Source organism: Typopeltis vanoorti, chromosome 19 (genome assembly GCF_054136105.1).
Source record: "Typopeltis vanoorti isolate ZY-2024b chromosome 19, IOZ_Tvanoo_1.0, whole genome shotgun sequence".
Lineage (NCBI taxonomy): Eukaryota > Metazoa > Arthropoda > Arachnida > Uropygi > Thelyphonidae > Typopeltis > Typopeltis vanoorti.
Window position 1 is genome coordinate 27,469,367 of NC_143567.1, and position 22,106 is coordinate 27,491,472.

A 22,106-nucleotide genomic window follows, 5' to 3' on the forward strand; every position below is an offset into this window, starting at 1 on the left:
GTAATCCGTTAGGACTAATGGGTTGCGGTTAATGACTGCCTAATGCTCGCATATCTCAGTTTAATCCATAGATGCTAGACGGCAGTGAAGAACTCGGGGTTGGAATCTCATTAAACATGACTACTCTAACAAACATACGGTTAGTATCACAGTTGATTGAGCATATATTTACGTCATTTATTTCTTCAACTTGTCTGCATCTAAGTGAGGATCAAGTAGGGCATGAAAAAGACGAGCTTCAGAAAAAAAAAATAATAATAAACATTCTACCATTGTCACAAGCGCATTATCAGTAGCATCTTTCATTTGTCATGCTTCGGTTCGCAATGGGTGGAGAGACAGCAACACAGCACTTTTCACGGTAACGTGCATTGAACCATTATATATCTAGGATATGAACTTTTCCAATCATTTAGCGTTACGGTTTGAGTTTGATGTCACAACTCAAAAAAGAAAAAAAAAAGATAGAAGAAAGAAAATAAATGAAGATGATTACTACGGAGTGTGCTATGGAAGCGTAACAGTGGACTCGTATGAAGTTGGAAGTCACGACGGCCTTTGGTTTGCAAAGACCTGCGTTAGAATTCCATCTTGGATTCAAGAAAGATTTCTAACAACTTAGGACTCGCAATTGACAGACATAAAACGCTGGAAATATGCTTATTAGGTTTATAAATAAGAGAACCCGTATTTTATGCAGACTCAACTCATGAAAGGTTAACCTATTATACATTTGGTACTATGAATGGACTTGGGTTAGATAATCTAGCAAGTTATTCAAGAAGCCAAACATGGTATGTTTTCCAAACCAATTCAGACCTCCGGTAAGCAGAATAGTAGTCTCACAGTGACTGACGAAGATCATTAATTGGTAACTTTTATAAACATTCATGAAACACAGACTCTCTGTGTTTCATGGATATAATCCACTGATGGAGTATAATCAACTGCCTGTGGATTATACTCCATTTAGAGTAAGGCAAACTACAACTGCCTGTTTGTTTAGTCTTAACAGGCCACTGCCCCATGAGGTAAAGAAAGATGGAGTGGGATATATATATATATATATTTTTTTTTTTTTTTTCATGCAGTTACGCTAGAATTCAATACCAATTATGTTTTTATCAAACGTACGTTAAAAAGCCAAGATCATAAACAATACCGAAAAAGAATTAGAAGTTTTAAACAATCCTACATGATTGTCTCTTCGGATATGTTATGATGAAAACATTATTTAGAGATAAGGATTCCATTGTATAAGGTATTGACGATTGATTATTTAAATTACTGGTGATCAGAGTTGGATTCTTCTTTTCAGTAGTAATCTGTTCATGGTTCACAGAATATAAAAAAATGAAAAGAAAAGAATATGTGGACTGTGATGCAATCCTTATAAAGAGAGGTTGAAGACATGATGTTGCAGTGCAGTATGTGAGCCGCAGTGTAAGCTATCATTTAAGTATAAAATACAGAAAGAGAGGGGAACAATCAGTGGTGAGATATAAGGGGCTCGCGCGAGCCTTTTGTTAAAGTTTTCTCAAATTTGCGAGTCCCTTGTTCTTCTTGTTTACTTTCTTATTTTTTCAAAAAAATTTTTTTAAAAAAACATATTAAGCGACAAACTCATGCGGTAACCTAACAAAAATTAGCCTATTCAACAGTGTATAGATTATTTGGAATTATTGTTTTAATTCCTCTATAACGAATGCGCCCAAGTTTGAAAAATAAAATAAGCGCACACGCTATCTTTATCCTTCTCCCTTCTGGTAGCCAATCGTATGATAAAACCAGTAGCCAATCAAATGTTTTATAAAAAAATATAAAAGATTTCATTATTATTATATTTTATAGTTAAAAATGTTTTTCTTATTGTAAGATAAATTAACAAAGTTGATTGTGTGCAAATATTTCATGTTTAGATCATGAAATATTTGTTTAAAAATGATAGCTTTTAGAGGTTGATTGTCCTCTCATACTTTTTGATTAGAATTTGTACACAAGGGTTATTAATAAGAGTTTTTGTGTGAAATACAGCTTTTTTTTTTTTTTTTTTAGCTCGACGATGCGAGCCCTTTGGGTAAAATTTCCATAGCTCATCACTGGGAACAATGGATGGGCTTTTTTTAGAACTTGGGAATTACCATCAGAATCTTTAGGACTTGTGAATTTTCTCTATTTATTCTACTTCTTAAGGAAATGGGAAAATTAGAGACGTGATTGTGGAATTTCGACTTCCAAAATCTGAGAAAAATGTGAACAAATATATTTCGAAGACACACTTTAAAACATGGAACAGAAATCTTACCAATGTGTGTCAAAACATGTTTTCAACATGAAAAGCCAAACGGCTATTTTTTTTTTTTTTTCTGGCGAGGTTGATAAGTAAGTAAAGGGGATAAAAATTCGTCGGCATGAAACGTTTAGATCGTAGTTTTCGATCTTAGTTTCGCATACTGGCTGAAAAACAATAAGGGATTTTTATCCCCTTTACTTATGTTTTCAACATGTTCGACGTCATATCATTTCAACATCACTGGTAGTAAAGCATTCCCCAAGGAGTAGTTCTTGCAACTCATGCAACTGGTCGAAGTCTGGAGGGTTCATGTCAAGGCTATACGGGTGGAAGAGAGCATGGAAGAAGCCCTTGCAATTCATGCTTTCAGGTGAAACATGTGGTGGCTCCCATTATAATGAAAAATTTTCCCTTCGAGTAAGCCACACCAGGAGGGAAAACTTTTGCACGCGCAGCATGCAAAATCAGTGAAATACATGATGCATTCAGATACACTCTCACAGTCACTAGTTACATCTTGCAGTCATTTGACTAATTCTAGTAGGTCTCTCGTTAACATTTCTGTTTCAAAATTGTTCAGATCACTCCGTTTGTTATTCTTCTTCTTCTTCTGCAGCTTCTCCCACTTCAGTGGGGGTCACTGTTGATGATGAGTCTCCTCCACATCCTCCTGTCTTAGACTGTCACCACATCCAAGTTCTTCATCCTCAAGTTCTCTTCTACCAGCTCCCTCCATCTCTTCTTTGGCCGCCCACGCTTCCTCCTTCCTTACACATCCACATATTCGTCCTCCCTCCTCATCACATGACCAAACCATCTCAACCTTGCCACCTGTATCTTCGCTCCTAAGTTCGTAACTTTCACTGTTCCCCTCACATAGTCATTTCTCAGACGATCCTTTCAGGTCACACTGCACATCCACCTAAGCATTTTCATCTCTGCTACTTTCCATCCTGCTGATGTTATTTTCCCACAGGGCCACAGTTTCTATAGCATACGTCATAGCTGGCCTCACTACTCTCCTATAGATTTTGCCTTTCAGATTGATCGGCACCTTCTTATCACATAATATTCCAGCCATCTCCCTCCAGTTCCTCCAACCCGCTTGTATCCTGCATCCCACTTCCTTCTCAGCTCCTCCACCTTCTTCCACTGTTGAACCTAAGTATCTAAAGTCCTTCTTCCTGATGACATTTCCTTCCAGCTCCAGGTCTGTCTCCTGGCCGCCGCCCATTGTGCAACACATATATCTGTCTTACTTCTGTTCAGTCTCATACCTCTCTCTTCCAGTACTTTTCTCCATCTTTCCAGTTTAGTTCCCGCTTCTTCTCTTGAATCTGCACACAGCACGATGTCATCTGCATACAACATTGTCCAAGGCGCAGCTTCTCTCACCTCCTCCGTCACCACCTCCATCACAATGCTAAACAGAAATGGACTTAATGCTGACCCTTGATGCAAGCCAACTGTTACTTGAAAACTTTCTGTCTGTCCCAGACAGGTCCGAACACTTGTCTTCACATTTCTGTACATCTCCTGCACCAACCTGACATATTTCTCCGGAACCTTCTTTTCCCTCAGACACCTCCAGACTTCTTGCCTTGGCACTCTATCGTATGCTTTCTCCAGATCAATAAATGCCAGATGCAGCTCCCGTTGTTTCTCCCGAAACTTTTCTATCATCTACCGTAACCCAAAGATAGCATCTGTTGTTGATCTACCAGGCATGAAGCCAAATTGTTCCTTTGCAATCTCCACCTCCTTCCTCAATCTTCCATCAAGAACCCTTTCTAGGATTTTCACTGTGTGGGACATCAACTTTATTCCTCTGTAATTTTTACAGTCTTGTGCATCCCCTTTATCCCTGCAGATGGGAACAAGAGTACTCTCCCTCCATTCCTGTTGGCAAACTTTCATGAACAGATCCTACAGCAGGTCAATTCCCTCTTCCCCCAGTGCCTTCCATGCCTCCACTGGAATCCTGTCAGGGCCCACTGATTTTCCATTCCTCATCCTCTTCATGGCCTCCGTCACTTCCACTCTACTGATGTTCTGCACCATCCCCTCAGAAGGCTGCCCATTTTCGCTGTGAGTCCTTGCATTTTTCTCATTCAAAAGTCCCTCAAAGTATATTCTTCATCTGTTTCTTATGTCCACATCCCTCCATAATATTCTTCCTTCAGCGTCTTTGATCTGGCTCACATGTAAGATGTCCTTTGCTGCTTTATTTCAACATTTTGCTAGTTGGTAAATTTTTCTCTGTCCTTCCTTTGTTTCTAATTGATCATACAGATCTTGATATGCCATGGCCTTCGCCTGTGCCACAACTCTCTTGGCTTCTTGCTTTCTCTCTCTGTACACCTCTCTATCCTCTTCCACTCTTGACTCATCCCACTTCTGCTTTTCCTTCTTCTTAGCTGTCACTGCCATTTGTGCATTATTATTCCACCACCAACCCTCCTTCTGCTCTCTAATCTTTCCAGATGTCTCACCAAGCATCTCCATTGCACAGCTCAGGATTACTTTTGAATTATGTTTCCACCAATCTTGTACAGTTTCCAGTCCATCAGAGAAAATTGTTCAGATCACTCCGTTTGTTCACTATTATAAACACCTGAACACAAATAATACTTTCTCCTTGAGCCAATCTGCAGATTATTTGTCAACAGAGCCTGCCAAGTGTCCTTAGTCACATGTTACTGGTGAATTCCAGTTATTATGGGAATGTCTCTATTATTTTGGTCACTGAGTGTACACTGCTGCATACTTAAGATTAGTCTTTGTAAATAATTATAGCGATTTTTTTTTTCTTTCTGGCAATCGAAGACATATCATAATATTACCATGTATCAAAAGCATAATAGACTTGCTGTTAACGACAACTACATTTTGATATAAACTGAAATATCTTGAGCCAGAAAAATCACACGGACGTATGTGCAAAATGCACTCACAAAGCTCAAGGGAAAATGGGAAAACAACTCCAGGGAAGTTTGGTGTGTGTGTGTGTGTGTGTGTGTGTGTTCTGACCATAAATAACTAATACTTTATCCATGACATAAGTAACAAATTTTCAAACATTTTTCAAACATTTCAAACGTTCGCATTTTTCTGCTTATAAATAAGCAGAAAAATGCGAACAACAACAAAAAATTAGAACATGGTCATTCATGTATACTGAAAAATCATGAATCATTTTGCTGCTTAAGTAAAGGTAGGTAAATAAATCACCAGGTAAGAGAAGAATTTTTTTTTGCAAAATATTGCATAATATCTAACAATAAGAAATATGAGAGCGCCAGCGAGTAGGAAGAGGAGTAGAGTACCCTAGAAATTTAAGATTCTACACTGTTTTTTTTTCCTTATAAATATTGCAAAACTTATCCCAATTTCAGATAAAGGAGTAAACAGTAATTTCTACATGGAAAATAAAACTATTGGAATCCAGATTTTTCGAATGGAAAGTGAAAAGATTGAATCTGTCTAGCAAGGTTGAAACATTTATAAGATCTTTTTGACTGAAGATTAGTTAACCGATCTCATACGGTGGTAGTTTCCCTTTCTTATTTTATATCACCTCCTTCTCTTAATGTGTTAGGCTCAAGCGATTGTCATCCCAGTATCAAGACTTCACAGAAACCTAACTAATATTATGATAGGGCGGTTCATCCTATCTGCATTGTCTGTCATGCCCGTCAACTGCATTTGTTCTCAGGCTGGTTTACCTGTTTGACAGGATGAAAAACACACCACCTCCATATGAGACCGGCTACTTCAGCTGAAAATCCTCTGTATAGGTTCTTCACGTCTGAGACGAGAATCGAACCCAAGCTTTTCTATCCAAAGAGCATCCTTACTGAGTAAACCAGCGAGATTTCCCCCTAGGGTAAAAAAAAAACGAACAATAAAAACAAATAAATAAAAAACATTGAAGAATACTATAATCAACAGACATAGCAGTCGAGATAGAATTAATTGCTTTAGTAATGAATTTATCTCCACTGCTATGTCCGTTGTTGTAGGTTTAGGAAAGAAAAGTTGGTGGTAATAGGCCATTGGGACTAATATGCAATTGAAGATATTTCGTTCAACATACTTTATCTATTTTTATGATTATTTATTTATGAAATAAATAAATAAACATTTGAAATAGCAAACTACGAGAACGAGATTTTTACAATATTCTGATTATTTTGTTCGTATAGTATACGCACGCGTGCACACACGTACACATGAATATAGTCTCACTTTATCTTCCAGATCTTTCAAATGGGGTGTGGCACTTAAAATGGTCTCAGTTACTCTTCCCTCTTTTCTCATGCAATCCCTATAATCTTCTGACTTCAAGAAACCTGTAATTTAGAATGCCAACTGAACTCCTAGTGACAATGGACGCACCGATGACATTAAGGCATCTTCTCCACACATACACATAGAAGCCTGGCATCGAGGCATAACAACGTCCACTTACCAGCGTTTACTTGGATCCCCAACCCTCGCCTACGGCAAAGGGTCTATTGATAAGACGAACTCCCCTACTGAAATGAAGACAGAAAATAAGCACTTAGGTTAGACGAACACATCCATTCGGTTTAAGAAACGCACTTTGACCTCTGAACCCCAAGTTCCGATGTTTTTTTGTGGATGAAGACCGACAATGACATTACCAGGGAGGTACAAACAGGACCTTCAAAAGGTGAACAGTTAAACACCTCTTAAGTACCGTGAAGTAACTTAGGGACCATTTTTTAAACTTTCGTAATGCATGGATTCCTTAATCCATTCAAACTTTAAGCATCACACGCCTTTAGATTTTTTTTTTTTTTTCAAATTTGATTTTTCATGTTAGATTTTCCATTATGTTTTAAATTTCGATATTTAAACTTTGATTTTTTTTTTTTTCAATTTAAAAATATGATTGTAAGTTTGAAGCGAGTATGATATCGAGTCTTCGTAGACCGTTCCGTTTCGGTGATGCCGACTGGTTGGAAAACCTCAGTTCGATCTCATCTAGTATGCGAATAATCTATATGTGTTCCCTATTATCCTAAAACTATGGTAATGAAAGCCAAGGATATTGACAGGTAGTGGGCCTTACGGACCTGAATCTTTAATGCACCATGCCTTTTTATATTATATTTTTCTAGAGTGATATTGAAAATCAGTTTAAAACCTCTGATCATGAGGGGAGGGTGCATTATATTAACAGATGGAAACTGTATATCAACTAACACGTTTTCCAAATATTTAACAGAGCTTCTCTTATAATGAAAAAAAATCGACGCCACCTAATTTCTTTTCATAAAATACGAAACGTAAATATTTATCGTAATATGTATTTTATTCAATTAAATTGAAGATTTTCATATAATATTTTTAACATACAAATAAAAATATTAAAATAAACATACAGTGTATACTGTATACAAAATATATACATACTATAGTATGTGCAAATGTGCGCAGAAAAGCATGTATAGATATTTAAAATTAAATAGACACATGATATTTAACTTAAAAAATAGATATTTAAAATAAAAAATAGATAAATATTAATCAAAATATATATCTAAAATTATCTATAAAAAGATATCTAAAATTATAATATATATTTAAAATAAATAAAAAAATTCGAAAATTTCAACGAATTTCTTTTGTGCTGATAGTATTTTTGAAAGTAAGTTTATCCGACTACATTTTTAGATATAGTTTTTAATAAATTATTATTATTAAACCCTGGGTTTTGCACCCTAACGCTCTCCATGAGTGGCGTCAAATTCGTTAACTTTAAATTTGGCCTCAAAAACCTTAATGGCAGTCATGTTTCAATTTTTAAAACAAAACATAGGATCGACAAAAAAAAATTTATCCAATGAATTAAGTATTTGTAAGATCATAGATATAAACGTGCTAATATTAAAATAGCAGTCACAAAGAGAACTCAACTTGATTTGATTCTAAAACTAATTAATTAATACTGCACGTATCAATATATTTCAAAGCCAAGAGATGAAAAAGCAGTTGATTTACAGCTAGATTATAACCGGTTATCCTGTTCAATAAACCAATTATTTTTTAATAACCAATGGATTTTTAATAACCGATTATTAAAAATTCATTCCAATTTTCGCATTTTCACTCTCTAAAAATCTTTAAACTCTTTAATATAGTATATATTGCAATAATATATTAATATATCATATATTGCAATAACATATATTAATATATTAATTGTTTCAATAATATATATTAGTATATTAATTATATTGCACTACATAAATGACGCTATATATAGATGCTGCTGGACAGAATTTGTCGCTTTTTAAGTAGTATAATAGCAAGTTAACATTAACTGATGACGATAATTGTATTCTTACAACCTATCGGATACTTTTAGGTTCCCAATGTAATATTTCTAGAAATATTAAAATTTAAAGAAATATTTCTTTAAATATTTTTTAAAGAAAAAATATTCATTATTTTCTTTTTTTTAAATTATAACAGTTTTTTCAGAGAGATGGGCAAAATAAAATTATCGCTTTAGTTATAAGTTTAGAAGGACTGGCCTTCAACTGAAAAATTCGTATACATTTCTGGATTTTTCTACTTTAATTATCTATATATTTTTTATTTTAAATATTGGTTTGTTTTTTAAACATCAACGAAAATATCCATATGAAAAGTGCACATTTAGACGAGATTCGAACCTACGTCTTGCAATTCGCTTTGAGAAATTCATTTATCCTAAGATTCACAGTATTCAGAGTGATCAGTCGTACTGCACGGTGTTTAGGCAGGACGTTCGTGTTTTGTTTTTAGAAAATGCCTAAATAATGGCCACAGTGCATCGCTCCAATAATGTTAAGGATAGAGTCATCATGATATCAACCGGTTTCTCGTATCTGGAAAATTTCACTCTTATGGTCAACGGGGATCATCAATACTATTATTGAAAACCTTCAATGCCTTGTGGTATGTTTCCTTTTGATTATTTCTACTCTAGCAATTCTATCTAGTTAGTAGATTGTTCATACTCCATCAGGATGATGCTCCTGTTTTGTATGTTCCAGACTTCTGATTTGCCTCCTTTGGTAGGGGATCAACCAATCTACAATAAATCGACGTTTATTGTAGATTGGTTGACAAAATTTCAGAAAGGATCGGATCACCTCTGCTATTCGGGTCAATAATAATAATAATAATAATAATAATAACGTCCGAATATTTTTGAAAAAAACATACCGTATTTTTCGGAACATAAGACGCACCTTATTACGTAGAGAAATCGACTTAGAATTGGGGTATGTCTTATGGTCCGAATGTAGGTGATACCGGGTAAGTCTTGGATTCCCACGTTTTCGATGCGAGCCGAACACGTGTCTCGCTGCATGTGCGAGACACTGCGTATGCGGTTTTCAACGGACGAGACGAATTTAGTCTTTTAAAAAATGCTGCATAAGTAACACGATGGATGGTACTGAAGATGACTTAGTTTTTGAGGAGAGTAATAATAATAGTTCAGACAATAATACGAAAAATGACAGTAACGAGATGAGTGAAGACGAACTGAATGCTGCTGGTACAAGTTATGGTAATAATAAATGAAATTTAAGGTTTGTAAATATTTTTATATAATAATAATATATTTTTTCTAAAAACTGTCTCATAAATTTGGGGTGCGTCTTATCGTCCGCAAAATACGATACGTATTATATACATATTTAAATTATGTATGGCTATTAAGCTAATGAGGGATATTCGTTTATTTTATTGAAGCATTTGGTAGTGTCGTGTATGATCATTCAAAAGCGGGTCCAACAAAATCTGAAAAGTAAAATAAGCACACTTTCTGTTTCATATCGGAATGTGTTCTACAAAGTGGTTGGTCGAGTGGTTAGCATAATCCGTTCATCTAACGGGTGGCATGTTGAAATCCTGAGATGGGCATGGATGTTTGTAATTGTCTTTGGGTGGGAGATGAATTTCATTGCCCGATGTGAAACCACCATCCAGCTTATTGGAGGCGTGAAAAAAGCTTCATGGTTGGTCTCTACAGCAGGGTTTTCTAATTAGGTAAACAATGAATAAAACCAGAAAAAAAATTTTTTTAGTCCATCCACAGTACGAATATACTATAGGTTTACAAAAATATTTCGTGAGTTGGAGCCACAAAAAAATAAAAAATAAACGGTATGTAGGTCGGAACAGAGGAGTATGGAAAATTTTTGTTGTCGGGATATGCTGAAGAACTTGTTACGACTGCAACCAGCTAACAATACGTTGGATCGGGCTAGCTAACCTTCGATTTTATCCCACTTGACTTCGTGGAGGGGAATGTCAAAGGAAGTGTTTACATTCTGCCACCACCATGACCACTTAATGAGGTGGAAAAATGCATTCGCAAAGCCATCGTATCAATGCATGTGAATATTACGTACATCTTGGAGAATGTTTGAACAAAGGCTGGATATTTGCTCTCTTACTAGACGTGCCCACACGACAACTTTTTAAACTGAAGCACTAAAATAAAATTTTCATTCCTACGTGTCTTTTCCAAATATGTTGAACTGCCCACTTTCGATAAAGCAGCTTTACAGATATAAATATTTGTCATCGGCCAGCTCTTTATTGATTAGAAGTCGCTTAAAGTTTCTTCTCAAAAGGTAAACTCGAATGTATCGAACTGGTGTCTGTAAGCTGCTCAAAAATCGAAGAAAAATATCGAAATCATCAAAATAATGGAGCGAAAGGGATAAAACACTTATGTGTAAAATCTATTGCCTCGAAACCGGTCTCTCTGAGTCATAATCTTTTTAAATGCTAAATACTTCCTTGAAACTAAACCTTTTAAATCTGCATTACTGAGTAGAATGTGAAGAGCATTTATTTGTGAATTATTTAGGTATTTCATTAGTACTATTGAGGTATATAGAAGTCACACTCCATGCCTTATAGATTCAGTATGCACACGTATTTTATGCGCATGGAAGTGTTTTGTTTGCTTGCAAAATTTTAAGTATAAAATGGTATCTATGAGATAACCATCTTCGTGTACATACAGACACTAAATAGGACGGACCTAGTCAACGGTCTTTCTTTTTTTAGTAAATCTTGCACATTTCGATCTAAGCATGTCATTCTCCATGAGAAGATGCCATCCAGTTCGTCTTGCATTTGCAACAATAATCCACAGCAAACTGCAAAGACAAACGTTTAACCGTATTGGTACATACCCTACTTTTTTTCCATTCTTTTTTCCTCCATAGATTATTCTACGATGTTTTTTTTTCTAGAATGGCCACTTGAAGGCATAAAAGTACAAGTCAAATTTTGAAAGAAGACAAACAAGAAACTGTGTCGTGGTGACCCATTATCTGAAAATCTTCAAGTTTACAACAGGTGTATTATGTACGATGTGAAATGCGATATGTTCCCAAGTTAATTCACCTGCGTCCCGGTGAAATCGCTGCTAGAAGGAAACTAACGGAGTTTCAAACAGGCATTGTGATAGAATGCCATGCTGCAGGCGTATGTGATCGACCTGACAAATTGGGCCATTCCAGATCAACAATCAGTTAGAAAACAATCATTTCATACTGAAATGGAAGCGCAGGGAGCAACTGCAAGTGCTACCTGCAGCGGACGACCCACCACACACTAACCAAACGTCACCGTAGGATGCTACGCATGATAATATGTAAAAACTTGCCATTCATCGGCTAACACGTTAAATGCAGAGTTTCGGGCATCAACTAAAACACGGATCTGCACAGAAACATTCAGAACCGAGGCTCACAACATGGGTTTTCATGGTAAGACTGCAATATACAAGCGTCACATTATCCGAACCAACATGCAGAGTCGTCTTCAGTGGTTCAAAGAGCGTTCCAGGCTTCCACGTCTCACTGTGCAAAGTTACAGTGAGACGTAGAAGCCTGGAAAGCTGCGCTGTGGAGCTACGAATCACCCTGCATCCTCTACTGAGCAGGTGGGCGGGTGTGGGTGTGGGAGTGGCGGATGCCCGGTGAACATTTCTTACCAGAGTTCGTAATCCCAACTGTTTGTGGTGCCACGAACATTGAACTTCGAGGTATATAAAAATTCTGGACAATGCAATGCTTTCTACTTTGTGGCGATTCTATGGAAATGGCCATTGTCTCTTTCATAAGTGTCATAAGGCTGCCGCTGTAACTGAGTGGTTTGTGGACATGAACTTCACAATACTTGACTGGTTTCCACAGAGCACTGATCTCAACCCGTCCCATAACAGTCCAGGACCTCATTCTTTAAATATCCATGGTGCTAAATTTTTAACCGTTTTTTGATGGGAATGAAATGAATCTTTCTCCTAATATGCTAGTGATATTATGGACATCTGAATACATACATGTTGTAAAGCTTTATTATTTTATCTTTCCGTTCTTTGAGAGTGGGAGTCATTATGTAGTGTCTTGAACCTAGATCACAGTTTACCAAGACATGCAAGAGAAGAGAAATTTGTTCTCAAAGCGAGCATCAACAGATTGGATTGCCGTATCTATAAAATAAGATGGCTACAGAGATTTTTTTTCAATGCCAAGAACTTTCAAGTAGAGAAATTCGTGAATATTTGATGTAGAATGTAGAGAGTGAAAGTCTAACGTAGTTGCAAGTGTCAATTTGGATCTCTTACAACTATATCACCTAATACCTAGTCTATTGTAAGATTTTTTTTTTTGTTACAGATTGAAAAGAATCAAAAATGAAGATTCTATGATTCTGCAGGTATAACTATGCGATGACATCGGTATGAGATTGTATTAGTCACCAAGATCTTGTTGGAGGGCGTTTTCTTTGATCACACGATAACAGTAGATAGTTATCAAAACCTGTTGAGTACCACTGCCTTGCCTACAGCCGATTAAGTAGTCAAATCATCTATTGATCAACATTTTGTTCTGATATCTTGAAAGTTTATTTTTTTAAATTAAAAAGTAGACTATTATTACTGTCAATTAAAAGAGGCTTTAACATTTTATTTAGGCAGGTTAGCATACTGTAAAAACATTAGACACGAAGCCGGGTCAGATGATCATCACCATACGGATAATAGTTGGAAACGTAGACTAGATAAACAAAGAACAAATACGCCTGGAAGCAAGTAATATAAAATCAAAGGAAAGGTCAACCATAACAAGAACCGAATGAGATAAAGTTCAGTAATAGTGTTTGTTTAAGCAGAATTTTGAGTCATTCTCAGACTACAATGATTCCTTTCGTAAAATATCAAAGCTAATCCAGTTGGTTGAGTGAACATTTCACTCTCCAGTACGCAGTTTCGAATCTCACTGTGAGCGTGAATGCTTGTGAATTTCATTAGATGACAGATGATTTTCATTTCCTGGTGTGATATTAACGCCTTGCTTACCAGATGCCTGAAGGCTAGAAAAAAAAAAGCATGTTTGGTCTTTAGAGCAATGTTCCCGCATTATCTAACCCTTCGCCCAATTGTTTAAAGCCTTCCGTGGGTGGGACTTTCATAAACAATTGAAAAAAACTTTCCATGAATCGGAGAAAATGCAAACATTATCATATTTACTGGATTTTCTGGATTTACTGTCATATAAACTGCCAGATTCTTAATATTTTATGCCACTAGTAATTTAATTCGGTTATTCATATAAGGCTCAGAAGTGACGTTCAGCCGCAGCATCGATATCCAAACTTCGAAAAGGAATAGTCAAAGAAAATTGGGAATAAAATACACACGAAAACGTATTACTTAGATGAATCACTGAAATTAAAATGCAAGCATTTAACTATACAGCCACTCTTTATTATTATTCTGTTATAAAACTATGCATATCCGTGGGAAGTTTGGAGTTTTTTTAGGCTCGATAAATACGATTGCCCATTGGTCTGTGACGAGTAAATTTTACCAGCTGGCGAGTAGCTGTAGACTCTACAAAAATAAAATTTTTTTTTTAATAAAAAATAATTTGCTAAACAAAATCTTTTTTTTTTTTTTTAACTTGAAGGAAACAGAATAGTATGTGTAATATAAAAGGATATAACAAAAATTAATGTAGCAAAATATATATATAAATTAATGTTATTTTTATTCTTCTTATTTTTATTATCTATTGATTTTTCTTTCTTGGAATGGTCCTCATACAAAGGAAATGTTCTCCAAACGGCATCAGTAATCAATCTTAGTAATACGCCTATTGGGACATATCATAAAAAAAAATACGGTTCTTAGGCGAGTACATTTCTTCTTTCGTAGTGAGTAGGATTTTGCATAATTTTTTCGAGTCATGTAAACCAAAACTTGAATCAGGTGACGCATTTTAGTAGAAATTCTAGATACTCAATATTTTATGAAATTTCGCCCTCCAAGATTGCACTTATTGCTTTGTACAGGGTGGCCATAAAATAACGTTCCCTCTTTGGAGGCATCTGTAGCTAAAACTAATAAACGGAATAAGACCAAATTTTATATTGAGACTTTTGAAGGCATGGGGTGATGATTTCCGCGAAAAAAGATTTAGCACCAAAAGTCGCCGATAGGGGAAATTTTGGCGCTAGCGGAGCCGAAAACAAGCGCATAATTACATTAAAGGCAGATAAAATGGAATAACTGCCTGAACATTCCCAATCCCTTTTTAAGTGGAATTGGTGGTGTCACGTACGCACAGTAAAATTTCCATAATCCTTTTTTCCTGCGTTTACTGCAAATATTTGACGGCTTTCGGCTCAGACAGGCGCCAAAATTCCCCCTATCGGCGAATTTTGGTACTAAATCTTTTTTTGTTTTCTCGCGGAAATCATCTCCCCATGCCTTCAAAAGTCTAAATATAAAATTTGGTCTCATTCCACTTATTAGTTTTAGCTACAGATGCCTCCAAAGAGGGAAAGCTATTTTATGGCCACCCTGTAGATTTTGGAAAGGGTTTAGCTAATTTTCTCCTACAACTAGGTCGTATTTTAATTTTAACTGAAACGTTTAGACAAATTTTACAGAGATAGTAAATTTAATTAAATTCAGGACTATTTGGATTAAACTAATCCAATAGTCCCTTGACTAGTTTTCGTTCTACCTGGATTTAATGATATCCATGAGTCGTGTTCACATAGACTGGTATTTCAAAATAACCGTTTTTGAGAGTATGCTTTATTCAGTTTTTTTCCCCTTTTTTATGTTAAATTGATAGTTCAGTCACAAATAACGAAAAGTGATCATTTAATAAAACGCAATATAAAAATTCTTTGATATCAAAGTTCATTATTTGCGCAGTGAAAAAAACATACCATTATACTCACTGGCAAAAGGAGACCTCTTGTTTTTTTTCAGCAAGATGGCTTCTCAGATTGCCACGACAATCTGGGAGGCCATTTTGGTATGCAATCACTGATACCATTCGCACCAATTTATGTACTAGAAGATATAGCAGTGTTTAATCAACTACTGAACCTCGGATACTTTAACATTATACAGGTATTTTTAAGACCTGTACAACTTTGCTGGTCCTCCAAATCTCTGATATTGTTGATGTTAGATTGGGCATTTTTTAAAACTTTCATAAGTTCCTTCTCTAAACTTCCAAATGCAACAAGAACTAAACACGTGATACAAAAATTCCTTTGACGGGAGCGAATGAAAGTGTGGCAACATTTTTCTGGGACACCCTGTATTTGATTTAGCTTGAAACAGATCTCTGTTAAGCACATAGAAAAGAACCCATTAAATGCAGCAAGGGGAAAAAGCATACTCAGAAGAAAAGCTGAAGGCAACTCATACACCTCCCATAACTCTTTGTGTAGCTGTTAATTAATCAAAAGTGGTGCGTCGACAACCGGGGTGGACTCTCTAACCACAGGTGGTCTTGCCTTTGTCATGACCATTGTTTGAACAAATGCCACTCCTTCATGCCCTAGGTTTCTTAGCGTCTCACTCGTCACGTGATCTGGTGACCTCCCTATTAATAGCGGAATGCAGTTAAAACGCACCTACAGACGTACAAACCTACGGTGGCTGGTAACAGTGATAAGTAACAACTGAGTTCTATCATTAATCTACGAGGAGAGGGGGGGGTGGAAGTAGGTTGACACCCAAGTGCTGCGTCAGTTTCTTTACTAAATTACCAAAGTTGCTATGTTAGACTTTTAATGCAGCAGGGAATGAAAGGGAATGTAAAGCCTGCTCCTTAAAAAGGTGAAAACTCTAGCACCTCGATAACTTTATCTCCATCTTCGTCCGTTGGTAACCATAGCAACACGCCTAAGTACTAATTATGTTTAAACAAATCATAACGCTTTGGAATCTCCTAAGGACTCGATGGCATTATTTAGATTTAGCAATAAGATTTATATCGCCGTGGCTTAAAAGATACCTGATCAGCGCCGCCTGTTGGGAATACTTAGAATAGTTTGCCTCTGAATACTGTCAAGTGGTGCAAAGTTGATCTACAAACAACAGAAAGCTTGTTGTTTTATACATCTAAACCAAGCAACCTCCCACGATAAGTCCTTGGACTCCCTGGAGGTGTCACGTAATAATAATAATAACCTCAGAAAGAAACCGGATATCAAATTCGAATAATTAATCATTAGTACGACACTCCATATTATTGTAATTCAACTTACGGATGTCTGTAAGTGGTGTTTGGATTTTCTACAGAAAATTCATATAACTTATTATGAAGACACTTGCTAGATACGTGAAGGAGTTTCTTTAAACTGGTAGATGATGAACTGGAAGCAACAAGGCACTGCTATTCTTCCAAGAGCTAAAAATCTTGTTATTTCATCTTGGACATCAATAAGTATAAGAGTAAAATCAAATGATTGTTAAAAAATCAACAGGCGATGCCAAAATCAGTATTATTGATGGCTAAACACCCAGCACAAAACTGCATCTGTCGATAAGAAATGAATTACCGGCGCCATCTGTTAGAGAGTCGCTTAACTGGACACTGGACAATTTGAACAAACTGTCACAGGATAGTTTAAACAATTCTATGCCACTGGATGAGTTAAAATCCTAAAGCAGTGGATGACTTTCATCATGATGCTATCATCATGCCTACAAGAGATTTGATGTGGCATAAACCTTGGCCTTCAGAGACTTTTTTGATTTATGCAATAATTGACCAAAATGTTAGCCGCGTACTGCAGACGTTCAACAAAACTGAATACTCGTAGTACCGAAATGACATGAAATATGGGAAGAGAAAAACCTCAAGTAATGTCAGGTGGACTAATCCACCTGACATTACTTCTGCCTTCGGAGAATGGACAAGCCGAATTTTAGGAGATTGCAATTTAAAATGTAATCATTTCCAGAAGAGCATACTAGAATCATAGCTCGTAGACTTCCCCCTTATGTTAATTCCACCCATGAAAGGTTCTCAACCTATAGAATAAATAGTATCTGGGCAAGCTAAGACTATAATCCGCAACGGGATGAAAATAACTTTTCATATAATCATTAGCCAGATACTTTGTTTTTAATCTGCATTTACTTACTTATATATACATACAGAAGAAATAAAGAAGTATATAGATCTATATAGAAGAAATATATATTCAAACACACACACACACACTTCTTCAAATACATTCAGAAAAGCTCAGCTCCGCACTTCTACATAATGTCTTATGGGGTAGTGGACCTTTTTGGCACGTATTAAGCAACAAGTAGTAGCTGGTGGTCACGTCTGACTAGATTCTACCGACACAGCTGTAGTAAGAGGAAGGGTGGGGGGGGGGGAATAGAATGGGACACAAGTGAGATGAAGCTGACACCAAAGAAGAAAGGTCTCCACAGCTTCCGGCCACGAGGGCGGGCCGATGTGTTTAGTTACGAATACGCCCTGTAACCCATAGCATTTCTAGAGGAGCTCCACCTATTTGTCAGATATCTTCCTACGCATTTTCTTCAGTGACATTTTTCTCTCTGGTATTTCCCTCCCTCTTTCTCGTTAGTTGCTTTCAAAATGTATAATTTCATTATCGAACGTTCATTTATTTTATTTACATGGTAACTAACTGAGTGATAAATTATTGCCCTCTAATGATTGAACAATACAATCTATCTGTATTTTATGGTTAAACGGTCTACTTTGAAATACAGTTACCGTGCCCTCTGGTGGTTGAAAAATAAAATAACAGAAATAACCATTTATACATTATGTTCAGGTTTGCTTTCCGTACGATTTTATTCTTATAAATCTTTTCAAAAGCAATGTTCAATTAAAAAAAAAAACATGCGTATGATTTCTGAACTTGGGTTTAATTGGAATTACAGCCGAAAAAAATCGAAGCCATGAAGCCAGTGAATTTGGTTTGATTTCCAGCCAGCTTTTCTTCTTACCCCTCCGTATCTGACGGTGAACTCACCTTCATCTTTAAAGCCCTTATAAAATTTATTTTCTTCCTAGAAGAAACTTTAAACCAGATGTTTTCGACCAAAGGGTAAATGTGCACCCTATGGAGGTGCTAATTCGTAAAACATGAAATTTAGGGAGACTGGAGAGAGAGAGAGTGAGAGAGAGAGATCGAAATCAAAATTAAAGAATGTAGTTATATTTATTGATATACAGATACGCTAAGCAAGACCGTACACTAAGTGGCATTATCACGATATGTGTATTGTTTTTACCATCATGCAGTTCTTTCAGTCAGCCATGTCATCATCATAGATGAACAAAAAAAAAAAAAACTTTTGTTATAGAATGTCCTTTGAATACCAATCATATGAAACAGTCAGACACACTTTTATTTATTTTTTTGCTAATAGGTTAGTTGATAGAAGGGCAATCTCGTTTGAATAATGATCACAAAAATAAGACTCGATCGTGCATGCATATGTGAATGTTGGTGAAGTCTTGCCTGTTGTCTCGAGGTCACTTTGAGGTCAAAATACATAATTAATGAGAGCCAATTAAAGAGTGCCAGTTATCTGTTATGTTAAAAGTATCCTTCAGGTAGTATCACGTAGACAGAGTTGTAAATGAAAAAAAAAAAAAAAAAAAATTCCAAAGGGCAGCTTCCTCAAATATTCTCTGCTATTCATTAAAGGGGTACTTGGAAAATAAAACTTATCACGCTTTTCAACGTGTTACTCGAGGCGCACGATTTGATGGTATTTACCAACCAATTTTCTTTCTTTATTTTATTTTATTTTTTTCTTTCTTTCTTTTACTGTCTCCGAGGTTACATTCCACTCACTGGGTAGTAATGTTGAATTTCGTTCTTGTTTTTTCGAGTGTCTACAATGCGGGGACAAATAGGTTAAACACTTAATTCAGTTAATTTGTTTCAAGCTCATTCGTTCACCCAGAAGAGGCCTCCAATCTGAGCTACCTTCTCGCCCACTCAGCACGAACCAAAATTTATTTGGCATTTTTTTCTTTTCTTTTTTCTTTCTTTCTTTTTTTTTTTTTTTCCAACCACAACTTTACGGCTGTCCGTGCCTTAAGAACACCTGGCTGTTTGACTGTCAGAACTCGCTAGGTGGTTGACCCCAAGGGACGGAAGGGTGGGTCGGCTGACATCAGTTACGGGAACGTGCGCGAATCTTGTTCTGGGGACGCGGTATAAAGTTGCCAAGTAACACACACAAGGGCAAAGGGTTGTTAAGGGAAGGGTAAGTCAGGACATCACGTTTTAACTACACAGCAAAAACCTCGAAGGCTGTAAAAAAGGTTGTCTGTCACGAACAGGTTAACGCAAGAAAGGAGACACGAAACAGTTTCTTTCGCTATTTAGGAAGGCCCCTCGAAATGCGTCCCCATCCGTCTTCATTGTTTTCTTCCCCCAACACTCCGTCTTGAGGTTTTGATAATACTTGATACTGCATATGTTCATTTTTATCTTTTTTTGTTATGTTTTAAGCGAAGCTGTCTTTTTTTTTTGAAACTTTTTCCTTCTTGCATTCTTTTCCCTTTTTTGTCTACTGTATTTCCTTTCTTAAACCCTTCTTTAATGTTTTAGTTAATTTTTTTCTTTCACACACACACACACACACACACACACACACACATATATTGTCGTTTGCATAAAAATAAAAATCATATTTATTCTCGTATCTATTACATATTGCTATCAGAAATATGCATACATCTTTTGGATCACGAAAAAAAAAAAGATTAAAATGTAAAACCTCTTTCAAGAATAAAATTAGTCACTAGTCAAAAAACTACTCACTGTTGTATTCCCCTGAGTGAAGTTCCTAGTTAAAACGGAAAATAATATAAAGTATTAATGTCTGTAATATGCAACAGATTATATAAGAGCAAGCTGAAATATTTTAAAATTAAATATCAACCAAATAGATTGATTTCAAGCACAGAACAGATGCCATTCACAACAACAATTTTGACTGGTGACAGTGCAATTCAGAACATGGATGTTTCAAGTAATGCCTCCTCTCCCTAATTCATATGTTTTTAAATCGTTGATGTTTAATTCTTGTAAATAGGTAGCTTCTTTGAAATTGCATCAAATGCACCAATAACAATTGGAATGACTTTGGTCTGTTTAAGCCAACCGACCAACTTCGATTGACAAATCTCGATATTTATTAAGTTTTTATCAGCTCTTTGTTACTGAGGTTTTTGCCACTGGGTACTGTGATGTCAATAATCTAAACTTGTTGATAATCAATAATTGTGATGTCAGGTCCATTGTGGTCCAAAGACCGATCAATTTGTATTCTGAAGTCCGAGAGAATTTTTGCTGCCTTGGTATTCCAATAGTCTCGATTTTATATTATTTTTGTTGTTGCTGTGTGTGTGAGTATAACTGAAGGAACCTTGGTTAGAACACCAGCCAAGCAATTAAATCAAATTTCATATTTATCAATGTAAAACTATTATTCTATAATGACAAGAACTTTTAGACAAATAGAAAAGGTCTATTTTATTTAAAAAAAATCGGAAAAAGTTCAGAGGGTAAAAGTTCAGAGAGTCTAGAGCAAAACTCTCGTTCAGTACTAAGGAAATCGAAATGTCAGAGAAATGTATTTTTCGTAAGTGAATTCGGTGCGTAAAAGTAATTACTAAATGAAGAGCCAGAAGACTTTATTTCTCTCTTAAGGTTTCGGCCTAGTCTCTGAAGCAGTTAAAAACAGCTGTCAGGCCAGTGAAACCTTTATCAAATGCACTAATAAAAAGCGAATATATGGACGCTTGGGTAGCGCTCATGTCTTTTATATAGTGCAAGCTAAGACAACTCGGAGATGCCGAGGATTGTATTATTATAAGCTCTCAGGTCAATTTACGAAACCTTCATGGTTTCTACAAACATTCGGCTTTGAAATAATGTTGGATCCAGCATACACTTTGCCTATGTAATTTTACATCGCCGAAATGAAGCCTTATTGGCCTTTAGTAATCAATATTATTAAAAAAAACAAAATCACTTATTTTAATTACGGTAAATGCATATTATTGCTGTAATCACTTGATGTATATTGACTATATAACAGTACTCTATATATATGCTTATATATAAATGTTCCTCGTGTTACTGACGTGAAGATCCTTTATCTGATCTCTTTAGACTAAAAATGAGTTAGCAGGTCTCATACGGAGGTAAGGTTTTTTTTTCACCCGGAAACTCGGGTTTTTCGTCCCCCAGAACAGGCAAACCAATCCCGTGAACACACATGGTTACAGTCATGAATGCGTCCCAGCCATATACCAGTCCCGAGCCCGGATAAAATTAGGAGGTTGGGGAGAGCAATGGTGAACTACCCTGTAAACATCTCACCAGGAATACTTTGTGGGTAATGCCTACAAAGTCACCTACGGTCAGAAACGACTAAAAA

General features: G+C 36.1%; 1 long non-coding RNA gene across 1 annotated transcript in view; it reads right to left on the reverse strand.

Moving 5' to 3' along the window:
• The window catches only part of LOC150095936 (uncharacterized), a 463,683-nt gene that overhangs the window by 133,235 nt on the left and 308,342 nt on the right, over positions 1-22,106 (reverse strand). The window contains exon 2 of the long non-coding RNA XR_016549936.1: positions 20,483-20,507. This is a non-coding gene — a long non-coding RNA (uncharacterized LOC150095936). The remainder of the gene's footprint in view (positions 1-20,482; positions 20,508-22,106) is intronic.